This window comes from Dipodomys merriami, unplaced genomic scaffold (assembly GCF_024711535.1).
Source record: "Dipodomys merriami isolate MVZ:Mamm:240054 unplaced genomic scaffold, mDipMer1.0.p SCAF_16, whole genome shotgun sequence".
Classification (NCBI taxonomy): domain Eukaryota; kingdom Metazoa; phylum Chordata; class Mammalia; order Rodentia; family Heteromyidae; genus Dipodomys; species Dipodomys merriami.
In genome coordinates, this window is record NW_027202937.1 from 13,852,400 (window position 1) to 13,876,051 (window position 23,652).

A 23,652-nucleotide genomic window follows, 5' to 3' on the forward strand; every position below is an offset into this window, starting at 1 on the left:
TTTTTTTTTTCTTTTTTGTGTGTCAGTTGTGGGGCTTGAACTCAGGTTTCCTGAGTGTTGTCCCTGAGCTTTTTTGTCTTAAGGCTAGCACATTACCACCTGAACTACAGCTCCACTTTTGGCTTTTTGGTGGTTTATTAAAGGTAAGAATCCTGAATGGGCTGGCTTAGAACCCTGATCCTCAGATTTTAGCCTCCTGGGTAACTAGGATTATAGATGGGAACCATAAGCACCTTGCTTAATTTTTAAATTAAAAATAATTTTAAAAATTCACTTTTCCACTCTAGTCTAACAGCTTAGTCAGTTGTAGGAATATTAATCAGAGAAAAGTTTTGGAAAAATAAAATGTGTTCATTGTATATAGTTGACACTGTGTCAACTATATGTCAAACAAGGTATAGATTATCTTTGCCTTTGCAGAGATTATATATAGTATAGTGTATGATTAAAGGAAGAATAGGCACAGGATGCCAGTGTCTCAGGTCTGTAATCCTAGCTACTCAAGAGGCTGACATCTGAGGATTGTGGTTCAAAGCCAGCCAGGCAGGAAAGTCCATGAGATTCCACTCCAATTAAGCGCTAACAAAACAAAACAAACCCCTCAAGTAGTAGAGTGCTAGCCTTGGGCATAAAGTTTAGGGACAGTGCCCAGGACCTAATTTTGAGCCCCAGGACCAACAAACACAAACAGAAAAAGGAAGAGAAGGAAGAAGAGGAGGAGGAGGAGAAGGAGGAGGAGGAGGAGGAGGAGGAGGAAGAGGAGGAGGGAGAGGAGGAGGAGGAAGGGGGAGGAAGGAGAAGGAGACAACTATGGTGGAAAATATACCATATAATTGGGAGGAATATAGAGATATATGAGTTACTTACTTGAAATACAGGAGATAAGGGATGTGTTCTTACAAGAAGTGAAATCTTCTTTGGCTCAAGGCTAATGCTCTACCACTTGAGCCACAGCACCATTTCTGACTTTTTCTGAGTGGTTTATTGGAGATAAGAGTCTCATAGACTTTTTTGCCAGGTCTGGCTTCAAAAGCTAAGGTTACACGTGTGAGCCACAAGCACCCAGCAAAGACATGTTTTATAATGAGAAACCCAGCTGAGAAAAGGTATGGTTCAGGGAAAAGTTGAAAAAACTTAGTGTTATGGAATGTGATGAAGGAATGGTATTCACTCAACCTGACCACGTAGTAAAGATTAGTATATACACAGCCTTGTAGCTCATGTTAAGGAGTTTGGTCTTTCCATACAAAGTAATGAGTCATACTGAGTGATGTAGAGTAGCTGCATGATTGGATTTGGAATTTAGAACTTATTCTGGTTAAACTGAATTGATTTTACAATGATAAACCTAAAACCGCAGCAGTAATCTAATCAAGAAATGAGCTGGGGGCTGGGAAGGTGGCTCAGTGGTAGAGCGCTTGCCTTGCATGCCTGAGGCCCTGGGTTCGATTCCTCAGCACCACATAAGCAAAATGAAAAAAGCCGGAAGTGGCGCTATGGCTCAAGTGGTAGAACGCTAGCCTTGAGCTGAAGAGCTGAGGGACAGCGCCCAGGCCCAGAGTTCAGGCCCCACGACCGGACCCAAAAAAAAAAAAAAAAAAAGAAATGAGCTGGATGCCGGTGGTTCAGACCTGTAATCCTAGTTACTCAGGAGGCTGAGATCTGAGGATCATGGTTCGAAGCTAGCCCAGCAGGAAAAGTCTGTGAGATGCTTATCTCCAATAAACAATTCAGAAAAAGTCAGAAACAGCTCTATGGCTCAAGTGGTAGAGACAAAGAAGCTCAGAGACAGAGCCAGGTCCAGAGTTCAAGTCCCAGGACTGGCCAAAAAAGAAAGAAAGAAAAAAAGAAAAGAAATGATAAAAATCTTCTATAGATTGATAACTGTCATAAACATGGGTGTACTTATTGGCAAGCCATGCTGGAAGGAGAATTCCCAGCCCTGGGAGATTTATTAGGCAAAAGGCAGGAGAGTGGCGATACAAGGTCTTCAAGTTCATGGGCATTGTCAAAAGTGAGCACAAGGAAAGAAAATGAAAACATTTAACTTAAGGGTAATAATGAACTTAATTTGGGGATTAAGTAAGTATATTGTTTCTGCAGGACCTTATAATGAACAAATCATTCAGGTAAAAGAACATCTGCATCATTTCCAATTTTTCAGGACACTGATACTTAATTGTCGCTGTGTGTATGTGCATGCACACGCATGTTATTGGTTGATCTTCAGGAAAATTTTCAATCTTTAAGAAAATGTTTTAAAAAATCCAATTAGTCATGAATCACAACAGTACAATCTATAGATGGATAGAAATATTTAGGAAACAATTTGTCTTACTAACGGGTTTAGTATTTTATGTTTTAAGATAGAGTCACCAGATAAAATGAGGTACACAGAAAGCTCTGTTAAAAGTTAAATCTGTTGAAGGTAGATAATATATTCTCCAAATGGAGACTATTATAAAGAAATGGTTATATCAATCCATGCTTAGAGAAAAATGATAAAATAAAACCAGAGACTTTCCCCAATATCAACATGAGAAGGTAATTTTAGTTTGGCTTGAGTTGGTAAAACTCTTACTTGATAGGAATTTTATCCAGTGAGATGAATCTGAGTTAATGTTGATGGACTGTTTCAAATGTCTGAAAGCTTTCCTTTTTCAAAATAATTTTTACAGTATTCTAAACCAAAGGAAATATTTAAAACTATATTTCATTCATACAATTTACATGTAAACACAAGGTTTCTGTAAGTATCTGAACATCACAAAGAATGAAAGCTGAAGAATTTTATCATAACTATGTTTCTGATGTCATATTTTATAGCTGGTACATATGTGGAATTCTTTAAGTTTGATAGAACTTCTGTATGAGTATCCAGGAGTTTGAACGCTGATGGCCTGAAATTTCATAAGCATAAATTTTGTTTTTGTCCTTCATTTGTCTACATGTTTTAACAAATAATTTTCTAGCTTGTTTCTATTATCAACTATATTGAAAATAGGTTCCATTGTAGTATTCCTTTTTTATATATAATTATTTCTAGTACTCTCTGTTTCTTAGATACTTCACAGGAAAACAAACTCATTTCCTAACACTAGCTGTTACTAGTCAAATATTTTGCTTAAGGGGCTGGGAAGGTGGCTCAGTGGTAGAGTGCTTCGATTCCTCAGCACCACATAAGCAAAAAGAAAAAAGCCGGAAGTGGTGCTGTAACTCAAGTGGTAAAGCGCTAGCCCTGAGCTGAAGAGTTGAGGGACAGCGCCCAGGACCCAAGGAAAAAAAAAAAAATTTTGCTTAAGAGATAAATGAGAAGCCGGGCGCTGGTGGCTCACGCCTGTGATCCTAGCTACTCAGGAGGCTGAGATCTGAAGATCGCGGTTCAAAGCCAGCCCGGGGAAGGAGAGACTGTGAGACTCCTATCTCTAATAAACCACCAGAAAACTGGAAGTGGCGCTGTAGCTCAAGTGGTAGAGCACTCGCCTTGAGTTGAAGAGCTGAGGGATAGTGCCCAGGTCCAGAGTTCAAGCCCCACTACCGACAGAAAAAAAAAAAGAGATAAATGAGAGTAAGAATAATATTTTTTTAAAATAACAAATAATTAGTATATTACTTACTTCCACTTAAACTATCTGTAAGAACATGTTGGAATTTACTTTTTTTTTTTTTTTTTTTGTCGGTCATGGGGCTTGAACTCCAGGCCTGGGCGCTGTCCCTCAGCTCTTCAGCTCAAGGCGAGCGCTCTACCACTTGAGCTACAGCGCCACTTCCGGTTTTCTGGTGGTTTATTGGAGATAGGAGTCTCATGGTCTCTCCTGCCCGGGCTGGCTTTGAACCGCGATCCTCAGATCTCAGCCTCCTGAGTAGCTAGGATTACAGGCGTGAGCCACCAGCGCCCGGCTTGGAATTTACTTTTGTCCTAGTTCTTCTTTTCTTACTATTTTTTTTCTTCCATTTCTCTTTTCTGAATGCTAGTTTTAATTCTAGAAAGTTGGTCAGTGGTCTCTATTTTTAAGACTATTACCCATTTTGTAATGTCATTTGGTAAGTTACTTCTGAATTTATATAACTTAATCATACAATTATATAACTTAATCATACAAAGTGACCAGTGTGAGAGAAGAACTGCTCACCAAAGAAATATATGATTTCATCTACAAGTTGACTGGAAGTCACTTTCTTCCCAAACTTGTATGGAGGTGAAACACAGTATAGCAGGATCCCTGTTAAACTGGCACATTTTCCACCAGTGAATTCATCTTGAGGTATGGCACACCAGAGTCAGAGAAAATCCTCAGACATCTAAAGAACTATTCTGAAGTAGTAAAGACAATTTATACTTTAATTTTTTTTTTTTTTTACTAAGCGTCTCATAACGGAAAACTAAAAAAATCTCATTCTCTTCACGGAAGCCTTTGGGAATACATGAAACATTGAAGCAATTAGACAAGTTTGCAGTTCTGTCCAGAACGGAAGACCAGTGGGACACAAAGCAAACTTCTAATATCTGTGCTTCTTTTAGACTTTGAGTATACTAGATGAAGGTTGGGGAAGGGGAAGATTGTTTGGGGTGAGATTCATCTATCTTTTGGCTCATCATGAAGGCCAAGGAGGCTTTGCCAACCTGGAGATCATTCAAAAAAAATTGGGATTCTTTTAGATGCTGGAGGTTTTGTTTCACTTTTTAGGCTCTCTAAAGATTTCAAACTCTGGTTCTTAATGCTTACTAAGAATTCATTCTTATCAACAATGCTTATTCATAATGACAGAGGTAGTTTGCCTTCACTTGGCGTAAACAACATCACACATCATTTACAGTTTGTTTTAGAGCTATATTAACATGTTTTCTTCAGTGATTTTAGAGCAAAAAAGGACCTTGACCATTCAGGGGTGGGGAGTGCCCTCTATAGGCCATATAAAACCCTCAAAATCATTTGGTACATGACAAGACAGACACGTATGCTGCTCTGTGCTTTCAGTGCTGCCCATGGCCATAGGCCTGTATTGCTAATTTTGTATGGCCCTTGAATGATATTAAATCCTTGCATGATAAATATCCAAGTGATCCTGGGCAGGAAGAGTGTCCTCATAAACGTTGTGTTATTTCCTATATTGATAACATGCCATTTGGTCTGTGGTGCAGGAAATGGAAACTCCAGGCTTCTGGGCTCTTCTTTAAAACCTAAACGCCACCACCACTACCCCCCTGTAAGACTATACTTTTCTTTGACATAACAGTTCATGTTATCCAAATTCTGTCTGGCAAAATCAATTAATCTTTAACTTTCTTTTATCCAAAACCTCTGCTCCCATTATTTGTAAATTGACATTGAGTTTAGGTACCCTGAGACCACCTTAACGGTACTAGTACATTTTAACTATGTCAGGACATGCATCCGTGACATGAGCAAAGTATCATCTCAGATTTTTTAGTCCCTAAACGCTATGGGGAGATGCAGATGGGTAGCCACAGATAAGTGGTCACAGACATTTTCAGCCTTATCAAGCCATCCGAGCTGAGGTTCCAAACATTATGGAACAGAAAGGAGAAATCCTTCACAGTGCCAAATCCATAAATCCATAGTACACATACTCATAACTTAGGAAATAATTATTTTTACCACTCTACAATGTGGAGTTGTTATGCATTGATAAATAACAAGAATGAAACTTCACAAGTTTAGCATTCACATTTAATTCTGACTCATCTCAATTTATGTTCATAGTACAAGATAAGGCCAAGGATATTGTTTCAGTAACCAACTCTACAAAATTATTGAATTGCTTTAGTGACACTAAAAATAAACTAAATGAATACACACATCCACTTCTGGATTCTCTGTTTTGTCCAGTTTATTTATCTTTCTAATAGAATTTGTTGTTGTTGTTGTTGGTTATGGGGCTTGAACTCAGGGCTTGGGTTCTCTCCTGGAGCTTTTATGCTCAAGGCTAGAGTCCTACCACTTTGAGCCACAACTCCAGTTCCAGTCTCAAAGACTTTCCTGCCTGGGCTGGCTTCAAACTGCAATCCTCAGATCTCAGTCTCCTGCATAGCTAGGGTTACAGGCCTGACCCACCTCCCCCACACCCCATTTAGTCTCCCTCTCCATTATTTCTGATTTACTGGCTTATTGCATTTTCATGTAAATGTTAAGAACATGTAGTGAACATCTACAAAAATTCCAATTTCATTTTGACTGAGTATCAATACATAATTTTGGAAAGAATGTACTATCTTTTTTGGGTGGTACTGGTATTTGAACTCAGGGCCTAGCCTTTGTCAGATAGAAGCTCTACTACTTGAGCCAGTAATAATGTCTCTACTACTGGAGATATTTCTCTAGTTCTTTTGTTTTTGTTAGTTTACAAATAGGGTCTTACATTTATGCCCAGTCTGGCTGGAGTCATGATCCTCCTATGTATGCTTAGTATATAGCTACAATGACATACATAAATCACTCCACCCAGCTTCTTATTAGTTAGAAACCAATAAGATGTCCTTTTTCACAATCCATATCTCAGGCTCCTGAGTACCTATAATTCTAGGCATGAACCATGATACCCAGCAAGAACATATATCTTTAAATACTTAACTTCCCAGTTAATAAATTTGCTATAGGTACACATTTCAGAAGTTTGTTTTCTTAGTGTTCTCATGTATATTTCTTAATAAAATTATATTACTTTACTAAAACATTTTAATCAAGCATTTCTAAAAGATAAACAGGGTAAGTTTATTTGAAAGTAGAAAGAAATCCCATAAAGGAAAGTAGCAAGACTTCTCATTCAGAGGAATCCCAACAATTCAACATTTAATTTTCTTATGTAAGCCTGTGTCTGATGTCACAGAATAAATTCTTTATTTTACAGTTCCATAATTACCCTTTTAGAGGATCTTCAGAAAACATTTTCAATGAAGGCTGCTATATCCTTTAATATAAAGTTGTATATGACAATAACACTATTTGATGACATTAGAATTTATGATAGGAAGTTTAAGGTAGAGAGATAAAGACCCTTTTTTTCAGAGACCAAATCAAAATTTTAAACTTCAGAAACTATTAATTATGGGAGGGAGTAGTTGGGCATGGTAGGGGAAAAACAAAAGAGGAAGCAATAATGATGGATAGGAAATGTACTCATTACCTTACTCATGTAACTTTAACCCCTTTTACAATAAAAACATATCGAAAAAAGAAACTATTAATTAAATATATCAGAAGATTTAAAAAGAAATGTTGACATTTTTTTCTTTTTCTCTTCTTTTCTCTTTTTGCTTAAGTCTGGCACTTTCCCACTTGAGCTACAACTCTGCTTCTAGGTTTTGGTGGTTAATTAGAGATAAGAGTCTCACAGACTTTCCTGCCCAATCTGACTTTGAACCAAATCTCAGCTTCCTGAGTAGCTAAAATTACAAGTGTAAGCTACTAGCACATGGTAAATATTGTCACTTCCAACAAGAAAATAGAAGTTAATTTTTGTCCTCAAAAAGTAAATATCCTTCTTATGTAAACTTTCCTATAAATTAATTTCATACAGAGTGGCTGTGAATAACTATGTCTTTGTGGAGTTTTGTGAATTATCCACTTTTTTCTGACTTATTTTAGTAAGCCTTGTGACTGGTATTTTTCACATTGGTCATTCATTTTAGTGACAACTTTATAGTAAGAATCCTTTAATACTATAAAACATTGCAATAGGAGGTTTGAATTAGTTTATCCTTTTTTTGAAAATTATTTAAGATATTAAAAAATTATGAAGTCCAATAAAAGGATTTTTTTGGTATTGCAGTAGAATGCAATATTATATTATGAAAAGCCCTGCACATATTTATAGAGAGTACTATACTAAGATTAAAGAAGATGAAGTCGGGTGCTGGTGGCTCATGCCTATAATCCTATCTAGTCAAGAGGCTGAGATCTGAGGATAGAGGTTTAAAGCCAGCCCGGGCAGGAAAGTCCATGAGACTCTTATCTCCAATTAACCACCAGAAAACTGGAAGTAGATTTGTGGTTAGAGTGCTAATCTTGAGTAAGAGAACTCAAGAACAAGTTTCTAGTCCCTGAGTTCAAGCTCCACAGCTGACAAAAAGAAAGGAATATGCTACAGGATAATAATTTAGAGTACAGTATCTTTACAATAAAAAAATATACAAAAGTAATAATTTAGAGCAGAGATGACCTTCATATTCTTTTTCTGTTTTATCTTTATTAATTGTTTTAGTCAGATTTTAAAACTCTAATAGAACATTTTTAAGTCAAAAAATACTTCCAGTATATTATTTTGAGATAAATATTCAGTACAATAAAGAATATGCAAAATGAATGATACCTTTTTAAAGATATTAAATTACAATTGATATTTTCTTTAAAAATATAAAAGAAAAGAAGTGAAACCGTTTGGACAGCACCAGGTTTATAGCACATGTGAGAAGGATATGCATAATTACAAGAGTAACACTAGATGCCAGCTAACTTAAATCTCTGTTGCCTTGAAAAATAGTTGTAGTTGTGTATCAGAAAAAAGTAATACTTATTTAAAGCATTTCCACCAGCATATCACAATACATTGATTAAAACTAATTTCCATTTTGCCTATAAATTGGTATTATATCAATATAATCCCAACTGGCATTTATCACAGCCTTCCTCTAATTTTCCAACATACTTATGATTTAATACATCTATTACACCACTCATATTTACAGAAGTTTTGTTTGAAATTGTTTACACCAGCTTCAGAAATCAGTTGGTCATGGAAAATGTATAACAAGAAATGTTGAAATGAGGGTTAGGAAGGCATTGCTTACAAGCAATGGGAAGAGCAAAATATCCTTTTTTCAAACTAAAGAGCCTCCAACCTCCTCTAATAATCTGTGATAGAATTCATGGTAATTTCTACTTAGTTTGTAATGTACAGTTAGGGAAAAAATGATGTCAAAAATCTGGGGATGGTTTTCATACCTATGAAGATTCCTCAATGATTTTTTTCTTTATTTTTCAAAAAGTTTACATTAAATGCAAAAGAACTGTATAAAATTTTGCAGCAGAATGCAGCAGCGATACTCACTAGACACTATGTTAAAAATGAACTATACAACTTGTGGGTACAAATAAGAGGGAAAAACTGGGGAGATGTGGGAAAGGGTGACATTGTCCAAAAAAGAAATGCACTCACCTGACTTATGTAACTTTAACCCCTCTGGACATCACCTTTATAATAACAATAAAAAATAGTTTGGCCACAGACTTAAACTGAGAGGATATTTTAGTAGATTAACTTGTAATTTTGAAGATTAAAGATTATGACATTAATTAAACATGAAACAATAACTTCTGGGTATCATTAGTAATTTAACATTGATAACCACACCAGCTATTATTGATCACTTAGCCGCTATAAGACACTTCAATAATAATTTAATACCTAGCATAATGTTTAAAGAAGTGGATGGCTCTTGCCACTGAGCAACTTGGAATCTAATTGGCAACATGTAAAATACATAAACATAAAGCATCAAGTAGAAAAGGTGGCATTTACATGCATAAGTTAAAAGGAAATAAAATAATTATAAATCAAATAATACACATAGGCAATTATGCTAATATGTTGTATTTGGGCTGATGGGTGATGGGAATGGGTGATGGGAATGGGTGATATTATAGTATGAACAGTTAAAGTAAATTAATAGATATTAAGTTTTTGAGAATTCTCTCATATGGGCTGTAGCATATCCAGCCTACTTAAGAATTGTACAAATAAGTGAAGAAAATGAAACCAGGGCTGATAATTGAGTGAGTTGTGTATGATCCAAACACTTTAGCAAAGACAATATTAATTAAGATTTATGGATAATACACAGCACTTTGGAATCCCAAAGTGATTTTGTGTTATACTGGGGATTGAACACAGGGCCTTGGACAAATGTCCTAAGCTACATTCTATCACCTGCAGTTTCATTATTAAAAAAAATTAAGTGAAAATAATAATTTCCTTTCATTAGTGTTCAAACATGGTTTAGCTTGTGTGTATTGTCTAAAATCTAGAGGACACTCTCTCACTTATCTGATTGTGATTCTAAGGCAAGTATTTTGCAACTTTGTATATATTTTTAATAACTGATAGCCTTGTAAAATAATTGTCAATTACCACAAATCATTCCTCTCCAAAAGAAATTAAATTGCCTTCTCTCTCCTACAAGAGAAGAAGCAAATTTTGTCTCTATTTGCAGTTATTTCAATATTTTTCTTCTTCTTATATATTTTTTTCATTCTTGGAGCCAATTTTTATTACATCTGTCTTATTCCTTCGTTGACTACCATAAAGTTTAAGTACATTGTTTAAAAACATGTATACCATATTTTTATTTCTTATCTGTACCAGACACTTTTTAATATTTACCCAGATCTTTCCCTTATTTGCAATAACTAGTATATGTCTAGGACCAGCAGAAAAGGTAAAAAGCTATGTACATATGACTATATATGATGATGCTAAGTAAAATGAACCCCAAGCTATGGACACAAGAGGTTTTATCTTTGTTGCTGTTGTTTTTAATGTACTTACAATGTACTGTGTAATTTTTTGTTTCTTCTGTATGTTCTTCCTCCATGGTATAACCCCTGTTTTCACTGTATTTGATTCAGGTGCCCCGCATCCTGTATATACATTTTTCTAATTTGGGGAGGGGAAGAAAAATAAAAATGCTGAAATAAGAATACAGGTTGATCTATTGTAACAATGAGATGTACAAGATACTATGTTGAAAATGAACTTTACAGCTTGGGGATGGGGGGAGAAGTTGGGGAGGTGGAGAGATAAGGGATGGTAGGGGAAAAACAAAGGAGGGAGTAACAATGCTAGGGAGGAAATGTAATTATCTGACTCATGTAACTGTAGCCCCTTTGTACAGTATCTTTACATTAAAAATATATATTTAAAATATTTATCAAGATCATGTACTTATGATTGATTCATATTGACTTTAGAAAAAATTAACTGTATGTATCCACATTTAAAATATCCAATTAATTGAACTTATTAGCAGTATATATATATATATATATATATATATATATATGGAAAAATTATTTTACCTAAGACTTTATAATTTAGTATATCACATCTCTTGCTCATTTTTGTAGCCTCAAAACTTTCTTCAGTGCACCCTTAATCCCCTTATTCCTTAAACTGTATATGAGTGGATTCAGCATGGGAGTCACCAGGTTGTAGAAGAGAGTGAGGAATTTGCCTTGGTCTTGGGAAGAGCTGTTTCCTGGTTGCATGTACATGTAGATGATGCTTCCATAAAACAGAGAGACCACAGTGAGGTGGGAGCTACAGGTGTTGAAGGCCTTCCATCTCCCAGCAGCAGACTTGATCCTCAGCACTGCTGCAGCAATGTAGCCATAGGAAACAAGAATGAGGGTGAGGGGCAGCAGGACCATGACAATGGCAAAGGCAAAGGCCAACATTTCCATGGCTTGAGCATCCACACAAGCCATCTTGATCAGTGCTAGCATTTCACAAAGGAAATGGTTAACTCGACGACGACGACCACATCTAGACAGGGTCATTGTCAGTGGTGACATGACAAGAGTATTGACAAATCCACTTCCTAAAGCGACAGCCATGAGTCTTAAACACAGCTGGGGATGCATAATGACCATATAGTGCGGACTGATGCATAGCAATCATACGCCATAATAGCCTAAAGAATGCACTCAATTCCCCCAACAAAAAGGAAAGAGAAAAGTTGGACAACACAGCCAGCATAGCTGATAGTCTTCTCTGGGCCCCAGAGGTTTACCAGCATCTGTGGGATGCAACAACTACTGAAGGAGAGATCTAGAAAAGAAAGATTTGCCAGAAAGAAGTACATAGGAGTATGAAGTCGAGGGTCTAAAATGCATACGAGTATTATGGTTGAATTTCCCAATACAGCCACTGAATATAGAGTAAAATTTACTATGAAGAGCACCATCTCAAGTTTGAGGCGATCAGAGAAACCCACCAGGATAAAGCCATACTCTGAGCTGTCAATGGATTTTTCCATATCCTTCCTTTCACATCATCAAGTCTGTATACCGGGTAAGAACAAAATGAAGAACATATGATATTTTCTGCAAAATAAAACATGGACTAAGAGGTCTGGTGGGACATATAGCCATCAAATCTAATACTGCATTCAATAATAGAATATCTCCTGCTCAGTGATATAATGTGTTGTTCATCAGCTAGTCAAACACAGATCATTTTCATGTTGGAAAATGATGACTTACAACTAACATTTTTATGAAATAGAAATATTCTAAGGTTCATAAGACAAAGTGTTTTAACTTTACAAAGGATATATCACATGTATCTTTCTAACATATTTAACATATTCTAACATATTTATTAGCAGTCATCTCAACTCAAGTACATGTTCTTTAGGCCAAGCTATTTACTTCTCTCCAACTCTTCTTTGTATAACAAGATATGAAGCTGTATAATCACTCTAGTACTTGCCTTACATATGGCCTAAGTATTGACAATAACTTTCTAAAACTGTGACAACCAGAGTTGAATTCAGTACCTGAAGTTTTGGAAAACACAAGGTATAGAAACGTATGCCATATCTTTTTTTTTTTTTTTTTTTTTTTGGTCGGTCATGGAGCTTGAACTCTGGGCCTGGGCTCTGTCCCTCAGCTCTTTAGCTCAAGGCAAGTGCTCTACCACTTGAGCCACAGCACCACTTCTGGTTTTCTAGTGGTTTATTGGAGATGGGAGTCTCACGGACTTTCCTGCCCGGGCTGGCTTTGAACCACGATCCTCAGATCTCAGCCTCCTGAGTAGCTAGGATTACAGGCGTGAGCCACTGGCGCCTGGCTTGTATGCCATATCTTGCTATATGTAAGTTACACTGTTTACCTTGCCTATGTAATTGTAACCCCTCTGTACAGTATTTTTACAATAAAAAATTTAAAAAAAGTTACACTGTATCATGCATATGTGGTAAAGAGTCATTAACTTAATAATATCAATGGTACTTTCTTTTTTAAAAATATCTAATCTCATGTTTTATTGATTTAATTTGCCAGGAAATTGTTGCAACTCACTACAGATGTTACAAACTACTGTGGCCAGCGACAAGGTAGTAAAGGAGACCAGACCATGGAATTGAGGTTTGGGGAACCAGGTGACCTGTAGCCTTCCTGTAGGCAGCCATCCCAGAGGACCACTCAAGACAGTCTTGTACAGGAGAAAGAGGTCTTTAAGGAGGTTATTAGAGAGGTCAGTATCCCAATTCTTTATTCTGATGAAATTATATTGGCATTAATTTTTTTAGAACAGAATCCTGAAACCTAAATTGCACAAGTCAAGGAGTATATTCTTTCCAGAAGTGAAATATTTTATGCTGATTCTTCCATAATAGTCATGAATAAAAAGACTAAAGGCAGCAAATGGCTATTATAGCAAATCTAGTTTACTATGTGATCCAGAGAGTCACAGACTGTTTTTGATGCTAGTATACTCACTTAGTCAACTGGAAAAAAATAAAGGCAGGTTCACAATTTTTATCAGATATTTTGAGTTTTAAATATAAACTTTTTTTCAATGAAAACTTTACTTTTAGAGACACAATCTTAAGATGTAGCGTAGACTTCCTAATCTTCTCTCCCTGCTTTTCATAGGGTATAATTTCAGGTGGGTACTATTATCCCCCAATGGAGATAACTTCTTGAACTGAAGTAAATTTATTTTCCACAGCCAATAGTAGAGCAAAAGAGAAAAAAAATCATTGTTTTGTTTAGTCATTTAGGCTTAGCTCTTTCAACTTTCATGAGTAATACAGAAAGAAGAACATATATGTGTGTGTGTGTGTATGTGTGTGTGTGTGTGTGTGTGTGTTTGTGTGTGTGTGTGTGTGTGTGTGGTTTGTTCTGCTATCTGATTTTGAGGAAGATGGTGCAGTTGATATAGTAGAAAGTGATAAGATTATGAAACCAAACAAACTACATAAAAGTGGGTATAAACATCCTACCTGTCAAGACGAGAGTGGGCGGGGGGTGGGGGAGGAGGGGAACAAAGCAAAACAAATAAGAAACCAGGCTGGCACTCAGGCCCCAAAGTCTATTTTATGATTATATTCCAGGTCCCTTCTTTGTGACAATAAAATGATAAAAGCCATTTGTTTCGTTTTTCTTAACAAATTGTACCTCAATAGGAATAATGGTATAGTGTATCTCCAGAGAAAAGATACAATAGTAATTAAGGAAAAAAAAGCAACACAGCATTAGCATCCTTCCCTGGTATCTTCTGCCATTTGGACTAAATGCCTGGTAGTCAACAGGTTTTCTGCAGTGACTGCCCCAAGTCCCAAATGCAAAGACTTCCTACCAACCTCCCAAAATAGTCAGTGGAGTATGGGAATCTTATAAACTCAGATGGAAAGAACAGAAGACTAATTTCCTGGCATTAAAGATAGTGTCAAGAAGTTGGCATAACATGTTTTCTTGTTGACATCACAAAGATTGCACACTCCTTTGGGTAATTATCTGCTGCAGATGAGAATAGAAGAGTATTTTCTGAAGGGAAATACTGGAATAACATCAAGCAACTGGGAATCAAAACTGCTAGGTTGTATCTTTGTACCACTTATTCTTATGCTGAAATATTTCTGGGCTGTGGTGTGGTGTAAGTTTGTTGTCAGCACAGTGATATATGATTAACTTTTGCACACCTCTTTTTCCTTGAATTGAAATATTGAAATTTAAAGTGTTTTTCTGAGGAAAGTATTTTAAATTCTAATGTCTCTATATCCAATTTAATTTTCAAAAGGATAACTAAAGGACTCTGGTATTTTTCTTGTCAGTTGAAATCTAAGTTTTATGTTAGGTTTGGCCTGATAAGGTTATTTGACTATAGTAAATATCAAATGAATATTCCTTGGAATTTAATTAATATCCTTTAAATTATAGTCAAACAAAGCACTAAAACCACACTGATTTCCCTCTGGAAGAGGTAATATTGGTCCCCCAAACTTGAAGAATGATAACATTGTCTAAATCAGTATAACTAAGGGTGAGAGGCTTCTTTAATGGGAGGTTCATAGTCTAAGAATAAACATTAAACACACTCATAGGTGTCAGACATCGAAACTCGCAAATGTCCTTAATACTGATTGTCTTTGAAACTCATGAGTGACTCAAAAAGCTCATTTCAGAGACTGAATATGCGTATACATATGTGTGTGATCTGAGTTTAAAAATGTAGCTTTTAGAAAAATATGAAGTAAAAAAAGTAAGAATCAGTATTATGTCAGTAGAAAAATTTCAATGCTTCAATAAATTCCAGATAAATCATCCTAATATTTTTTATGGAACAGTGAAAAGTATTACAAATCATTTAGAACCTATGTAAACTACTGAGTGTTCAAAGAGTTTTTCCAGCAAATAAGCCTTTTCAAATAAATAAAGATTACAGTTATGTGGCTAAGTCAAATGTAAAGGATTATGAGATACAATTAGGAAAAACAGTAATGCATAATGTCTCCAAACATAATTTTTTTTTCTTTTTGGTCCGGTCGTGGGGCCTGAACTCTGGGCCTGGGCGCTGTCCCTCAGCTCTTCAGCTCAAGGCTAGCGCTCTGCCACTTGAGCCACAGTGCCACTTCCGGTTTTTTCTTTTTTTGCTTATATGGTGCTGAGGAATCGAACCCAGAGCCTCAGGCCTGCAAGACAAGCGCTCTACCTCTGAGCCATCTTCCCAGCCCCTCCAAACATAATTTTTAACCTCATGTATATTTAAATAAATACTATCAACAAAACAAGAACTATCACAATGAAACTTTTTTTTTTTTTTTTTTGTGGTTGGTTGTGGGGCTTGAACTCTGGGCCTGGGCGCTGTCCCTCAGCTCTTCAGCTCAAGGCTAGAGCTCTACCACTTGAGCCACAGTGCCACTTCCACAATGAAATTGTTTGCTACAATTAATATGTATTAATAAAAACAAGAAAAAATAGCATATTTTGAATTAATTTTGCTTATCATATTACAAGTAGTTTTTCTCTCTGGTAATAGTCACTCTGTAAGGTCCACAGTGTGTATGAAAATGTAAATCAATCTTAAATTTTTTAAAGAGTAGTTTCAATCAGATTTTTGGACATTTGGGAAGTGCACAAATTGTTGACTTACTCAGAATTTATTATTAAGAATATTTGCATGAGTACAGAAAGGTGTATACATAGTTATACTGTAGTTGGAAAAAACAGACTAAACATCCAGATTGAATAATGGAAAAAGAAATGTATTTGCACTCATGAATAATAAAGTGAAAAAGAATGCGATGTTTATATATAGTATGGAACAAATTCCAAAAAATATTAAATATGATTCAAGTTTATTACATAGTGTTCAAAGTATATTTATTAAGTATATTTGATAAAGACTGATTATAATGAAATTATGCTAAATGGTACTATACTAACAAAAAATTCTTCCAAGTATTATACATTAAGTATGCTAAACCTTGACAAACAGTATTTCATAATTTTAGTTATGCAATGGTCTTATTTCTAAAATACAATAATTTATAAATATGCAAATATATCAAGAACTTAACACAAGGATATAAACATCTATATTTTTAATTCCTTTCAAATTAAAAATAATAACATAACTATATCTGTAGTTAATAAATAACTGTCATTTTCATATTTAGAAGTTAAAGTTTGAAGTAAATCAAATAATGTGCCTTGGATCTCATATTTAGGTTTGGCACTGAATATCTTAATTTTACAAAATGTCTTTATCTTTTATTTTATTCCAAAAGAAAAAATTATATATGCATGATTAATAGACTCCGTGATTCTGCTTAGCTTGCAAAACAAATCATATTAATCTATTTTTCTCTAGTTGCCCAGTTTTTGACCCAATTAATGCAGCAACATTATTAAATTAATTATCCCATTATTTTCTCAGAGTATTTGGGAGTTTGGCAAAGATTGAGAGTGACAAAGAAAACAAATGTTATTGAAAATGACAAAGGTAACTATCCATAAAACTGAAGCCCAAGGGCTGGGAAAGTGGCTCAGTGGTAGAGCGCTTGCCTTGCATGCCTGAGGCCCTGGATTCGATTCCTCAGCACCACATAAGCAAAAAGAAAAAAGCCGGAAGTGGCACTGTGGCTCAAGTGGTAGAGTGCTAGCCTTGAGCTGAAGATCTGAGGGACAGCGCCCAGGCCCAGAGTTCAAGCCCCATGCCCGGACCCCCCCCCCCCCCAAAAAAAACAACTGAAGCCCAATGGCAATTCTATTGATAAATTCTGACACAGTTGCCATTAGATGTTTGCAAGTTTCCTCTAAATTAAGCTTCACTTTGATTCTGTGTTCAAGAATAAAACAGCACTATAAATAAAATTCCACACAAACCACTAAAGTGTTAATAAATGACAAGTTTTTCTTGTCATTTTATTACAGTAATGGTATGAATAAGTTTGGAAAACAATTATAGCAGTTTCCTAAATACAGTTAATATTTTCTACATATTGTTTCCTTTAAATGTTTTGCCTTTTTTTTGTAAGTAATAAATCTTAAGAATTGAGAAGGAAGTGCAGGGGTTTGAGTTATTTGTCTCTTCCTGTCTTCTAAGTGAAAAGAAAAGATAGTCAGTTTATTAATGACTGAATGCTATACCTATTTACCCTGACAGCTATATTTTGAGGGATTGAGAAAGGAAAAATCAAATTGTAAGGTGAAAAACAATGAACAAGACATGTTTGGATTTACTGATTAAAGTAGCTTTTCTTAGAACATCTCTGGTTGCTGGGAAAACTGAAATAAGGATATATTTAATCAGGCGACTTTTTCTGGGTAACTGCAAAACCTTAAGAGATTTTGAATGATAGGGTCAATGGGGAATTTGTCAAACTAGAGTAGGCAGGAGAGCAATTTGCAACTTCAGCAGCTCTTTATAGAAGTTGGAAAGACAAGACCCTAGAGATCTCATTATGATGATTACCACAACGGAGTTACTGATAGTGGCAATCTTGTTTTCTCCATATCTACAGGGAACTGGTGTTTAGAAGTGTATGATCTATTAACATGCTTTCTCATCATGTATGCAACTATTAAAAAGTTTCATAATAATTCACAGAAAGGAGCAGTCTCTAGGGTTATCTGTGTTAGAGGAGAAAGAAAGACTGATCACAGGGGAAAACTAAAGTAAGTCAGTTCTTGTTCCTTCTTGTTTTGGAGTTGATGCTCAGAGCAACTCAGCAGCTCTGGGAATTTACCTAACGTTATTCTCATCACCAAACCTCATACTTTTCCAATGTAACTGGAATAATCATTCCTTGCTTCCGGATGGCATCTTGTTGAGCAGGGATTTAGTGTGCACTCCTAAGAGAGTTATTCTCTATCATTTATATTCTTACTCTCCAGCAATAATCCCCATTACTAACTAAATGTAACACTACTCTGAGGATGTAATAGATTTTTTATTAATTAATCATATTTAGGCACTGTGAAAGCACTTTTATATAAACAAATATTATTTATGTGTCTTTATAGGATATCTAAAAGAAGGTAAGAATGAAGAACTTAAAACAATGAATCCAAATTAGTATTATATGCACCACTGAGGAACATATAAACAATGCATTATTGTTTGTATTGTGTTTGTTAACTGCTCCTTATTTTGATACTCTGTCATGTTTTCATTTCTTGTTACATATTTCTGGTTACATATCAATGCTTGCTACAGTATTAGCACATAGTAATCATTCATTAAATATTTAATTATTTTACACTATCAAGTGAAATATAAGCTATACATAAAGTTTACTACTTTTATCAATAGTATTTTGGAATGGATTCTAAGGCAAGTGATTGGAGTACTCAACTTTGTGTTGAGAATAATATGGTGACTACATCTTAGTTCATCTCCATTAATCTCCATTTTCTATAAGTGAATATTTTCTGGTTGATTGATCAGTAGATAGATGTGATTTAATAATCAATAAAAGGAATAAATACAAATAAGTGAACACATGATATACAACAAAATGGAAGAATTATACATTCTAAATATATTCTAAGCCCATAGGAAGCCATATACCCAGGAAATAAAAACAACAATGTTGTTAACAGCTCTATTTGTAATAGCATAAGTTTGGAAAGCACCTACTAAGATATAAATTGCAGACTTTTTGGCAAACTTTAGTTCATTGATATAATGGAATATGCTATCATATGTAAATTGAATCAAAATGATCAATATTAAAGGGCATTAAATCAAAAGTTGGTGTAATTACTCAAGAGTTGTAAGTTGTATAAACAGATCAAACCTTATAGTAATTACAATGGAAGTTTGGGGTTAAGGGTAAGTCACTGTTATGTTTTAAAATGGAGCATGCCATAAAGAGACTTTTATTTCAGCACAAACATTTTCACTGCTCCGAGGGAATACATTGTGGTAGAGCAAGGCTAGAAACCTAGAAAGAAAGTAGGTCATTTTTGTAGTGACATAGGTGAGAGATGGAAGTGAAAATTAATGAATTGAACAAATACAGAGGTATTGAAAATAGGAAGAGATGGCATGGATCAACATCCATATTTAATGATTTTGTATTCCATGTTAACCCCCACCAAAAATCAATCACCATGGATGATACACTAAACACTACCACCACCACCAACAAAAATGACTTAGTCAGTTGTCTTTAGCTGATTCTTATCATTGGCTACCCTGAATCTGGCACAATGAATATATGATTGAAGTGGCCATGATACCATTGCATAGACTCCTCTAGAAATAGATTCCACTGACTGTGAATGCTTAGCCTGTCAGCAAATGGATGTTGAGTTCCTGATATATTGCTGTTCTGTAAGAGGAGCAACCTATACCATTTGGAAATACAGGTCAACTAGTTACGGTCCAGTAGTACATCTTTCATCACAGAGATGTATTTCTTTTTCTGCCTGAAAAGTCCCTACCAGTAACGGAGTCTTCTGTGGTGCTTGGAATACCACATGGCCTTGCATACAATCAGCAAACCCATATCACAAGTCATGAAAGAGGAGGAATTCAAAAACCATGTTCTATTGGTCATGTTCGATGCTGCACCATCCAGAAGTTGGTCTCACAGATTGCTTAAAGGCCTTAGGCAGGTACAACATAAGCAAAGTCCAGCAACAATAAAGGACCCATTCTTCCAAATATAATAGATACATTGTGGACATTAAGAAGGGTCACCAGTAATGGTTCATGTATGGTTAGAATACGTCGCCTAAAGGTTTGTGTGCTGAAGTTTGAGCCTCATTGGTGATGTTGAAATGAGAGCTTAGTGGAATGTAGTTAAGTTCAAGGTGCAGGTGGGGATTAATGTAGTTCTCATGGGGCATTAGTTTTACAAGAGTGAGTTGTTATAAGAATAACAATAAAAAGAGTAAGCACGGCCCCCAAATCTTTCTTCCTATTTCACCATGTATCTCTCTTGCACATACTCCCATATTTGCAACATAGCATTGTTGCATAATCAAGGTAATCCTTACCAGAGACTAAACAGATTGAACTGCCAAATCTTGAACTCAGTCTCTAACTCTCTCAGCTAAAGATGGTCTTGTTGATATAGCAATCAAAAACGGAACCAGGTGTTGATGGCTCACCTAGATACCCAGGAGGCTGAGAGCTGAGATTGGCAGTTTTTAGCAGCTTGGGCAGGAAAGTCAGTGAGACTCTTATCTCCAGTTCACCACCAAGAAACCAGAAGTGGATCTGTGACTCATTGGTAGAGTGCTAGTCTTGAGCACAAAAGCTCAGGGATGGTGCTCAGGCCGTAAGTTCAAGCCCCACAGAGGACTAAAACAAACAAAACTGATAGAGTGCATGATTTACTAAGAAACTACCGAACAGCTTGCCCAAATAATTGTATAGGTTTAATATTCTCACCAACAATGAACTCAAATTTCTGTACATTTTCATCATTTGTTGTTGTCAGTGTTTGCATTTTTAGCCATTATATGTGCTGAGGTATTATTATAATTAGAATTCACACCGTCTTATGAGTTAGTGTTGAGTTAAGTACCTTTTTGTATTTATTAGCTATCTGAATCTCTTGTTTATGAAGTTCTTTTTCAAGTTTTTGTCCCATCTTAAAACATTACTTTGTAAAATACTGTATCTTCCAATGAACAAATGTGTTATAGCTCTACATGTATTTAGATTTTCTTTAATTTTTCACATATATATATTTCCCAGTGTTCATTGTAGAATTTTTTCCCATCTTTCATTGAAGATTAAACCAACCTTATGTTACAAAGAAAAGCCCACCCCAAGAAAAGGAGATAATAACATACAAAGAATATAGCTTGAGTGTTAAAAAAAATTACCATATGGACTGATTATTTGCAGCAATTTGAAAGTCAGTCATGAAATCAAACTATTGATTATATCTCCATGTCAGAAAATTTTATAAAGATGTAATTGTCATGATGTTTGTTCACATCTGCAAAGAGTTTCTGCCCCAATGGGATCAGGAATTTGCACAAATAGATACGATAGCATCCAAATAGGTACTCAGTCATTTGATACAATTAGTTTGGTAACTTTTTCTAAGAGGATTCAGAATCTTCATTTCAAATGTCTATGATTTGTAGTCATAACCAATGTTCTTTGACAAGTAAATGGAATAAATTTAATTACTTTACCAAAACAGGTTGAATAACCTTTATTATATACACAAGAGTAAGCATAACAGGGACTAGAAAAACCATCTGATTTAAAAGTTAAATAATTAAACATTGTTATTTTCTCTAGGTAAGCCTTGTCTGATGTCACAAATAAATTTTTTATTTTAATATTCTCTAATTACTTTTTTTTTTAATTGGTCGTGGGGCTTGAACTCTGGGCCTGGGCACAGTCCCTGTGCTCTTCAGCTCAAGGCGAGTGCTCTAGCACTTGAGCCACAGTGCCATTTCTGGTGGTTAATTGGAGATAAGAGTCTCATGGACTTTCCTGCCTGGGCTGGCTTTGAACACTATCCTCAGACCTCAGCCTCCTTAGTAGCTAGGAATACAGGCGTGAGTCACTGGCGCCCCATCTGTCATTACTTTTGTAGGGACATTTTAGATATTTTGGGGGATGTTTCTCATAGTCCTAATTACAAATAATGACATTAAAATTATGCTAGAAAAATTAAAGTAGGAATATATTATTCCTTTTCAGAAAGTCAATTTTTGAACTTCAGAAAGTAATTGCATAAATCAATCTTTTAGTGTTCTCCATAAAAATAAAAAGAAAATGTTGAACTTTTAACAAGAAACCAAAGAAAGAAGTTGCTTATATATATATATTTTTTTAACTTAGATTTTCTTACAAATTTTAGTGATATTCTGTTTCATATAGAATGGCTGGGAAATTGATCCATTGTGAGTCCTCTACCCTTCTCAAGCCCATAACTGTTTTCAATATGCCTCATAATGATGACTGATGTTTTCACATTTCTTTTAGTGATCATTTAAAAAATAATCTTTTCATACAATTAGACACCCTAGTAAAAAGAGGTTTGAATTAGTTTACCCTTTTTGTTTATTTGTTTGTTTTGGATATTATGATTACAACCATAGGTAGGTCCAACAGAAGAATTTTATTTGGCCTTGTAGTGAAACAGAGTAAATTGTTTTATTATGAAAATCTCTGAACATGTCTACAAGGAATATATCAAGAATTTAAAAAAATACCTTGCAGAATCATAATTTATTTTAGAATAGATATGACAGTCATTCCATATTTTTATTTCTTCTGTTGTACCTTTTTAAATTAATTTATGTGGATATTAGCCTGCTAAGGTAACATTTTCAGTCTTAAGGATACTTCCAATACACTAGTTCAAGATAAATATTCTTCAAAATCTAGAATGTGTAAAAATGAATGTAACTTTTTATTATATTAAATTACTATTATATATTTTTTAAAGTAGAAAAAAACATAAATTGAGAGCTATTTTAGAAACCACCAGATCTTTAGCACATGTGAAAAGGATGTGCATAATCACAATCTCTGTTGCCTTGAAAAGTTATATTTGAAATTTTGCATCAAAGACAATATTCATTTAAAGCATTGTCTACCTGCATATCACAGTCCATTCATTAAAAGTAATTTCCAGTATGCATATAATATTTGGTATTCTATCAACATAATTTCTACTGGCATTCAAGGCCACCCTCCGGCTTTCCAGCATACCTATGATTTGTGCCCAATTGTTATACAAATAATATTTATGGCTTGAAATTTTTTTCATTGGTTTCAATTATCAATTAATGGAAAATGGGTAACAAGTAAGGAATATTGAACTGATGGTTAGGAAGGCATTACTTGCAAACAAGTTTTTGTAATGAGAAGAGCAAAATATCTTATCTCAATCTGAAGTTTGAAATGCTGAGCTATTGTTACTCAGTTTCTTCTAATAAGCCATGACAAAATTCATGGTAATTTCTCTTGAATTTATGATGCACATTTAGGGGAAAAGTTTTGTTTAAAAAATCTGAGAATGTCTTTTGGTACGCATGGAGATGCCTCAGTGATTATTTTAGTTCTCATCATAGAGTTTACATTGAATGAAAAAGAATTGAGTTAACATGACAGCAGATTTCAACTGTGACTGCACATTGT

At 35.1% G+C, this 23,652-nt stretch overlaps 1 long non-coding RNA gene and 1 pseudogene across 1 annotated transcript in view; one reads left to right on the forward strand and one right to left on the reverse strand.

Annotated features, from left to right (window-relative positions):
* The window catches only part of LOC138828349 (uncharacterized), a 57,615-nt gene that overhangs the window by 29,821 nt on the left and 4,142 nt on the right, over positions 1-23,652 (forward strand). The window contains exon 2 of the long non-coding RNA XR_011372229.1: positions 13,083-13,275. This is a non-coding gene — a long non-coding RNA (uncharacterized lncRNA). The remainder of the gene's footprint in view (positions 1-13,082; positions 13,276-23,652) is intronic.
* On the reverse strand, positions 11,133-12,055 carry LOC138827901 (putative olfactory receptor 2W6; annotated as a pseudogene).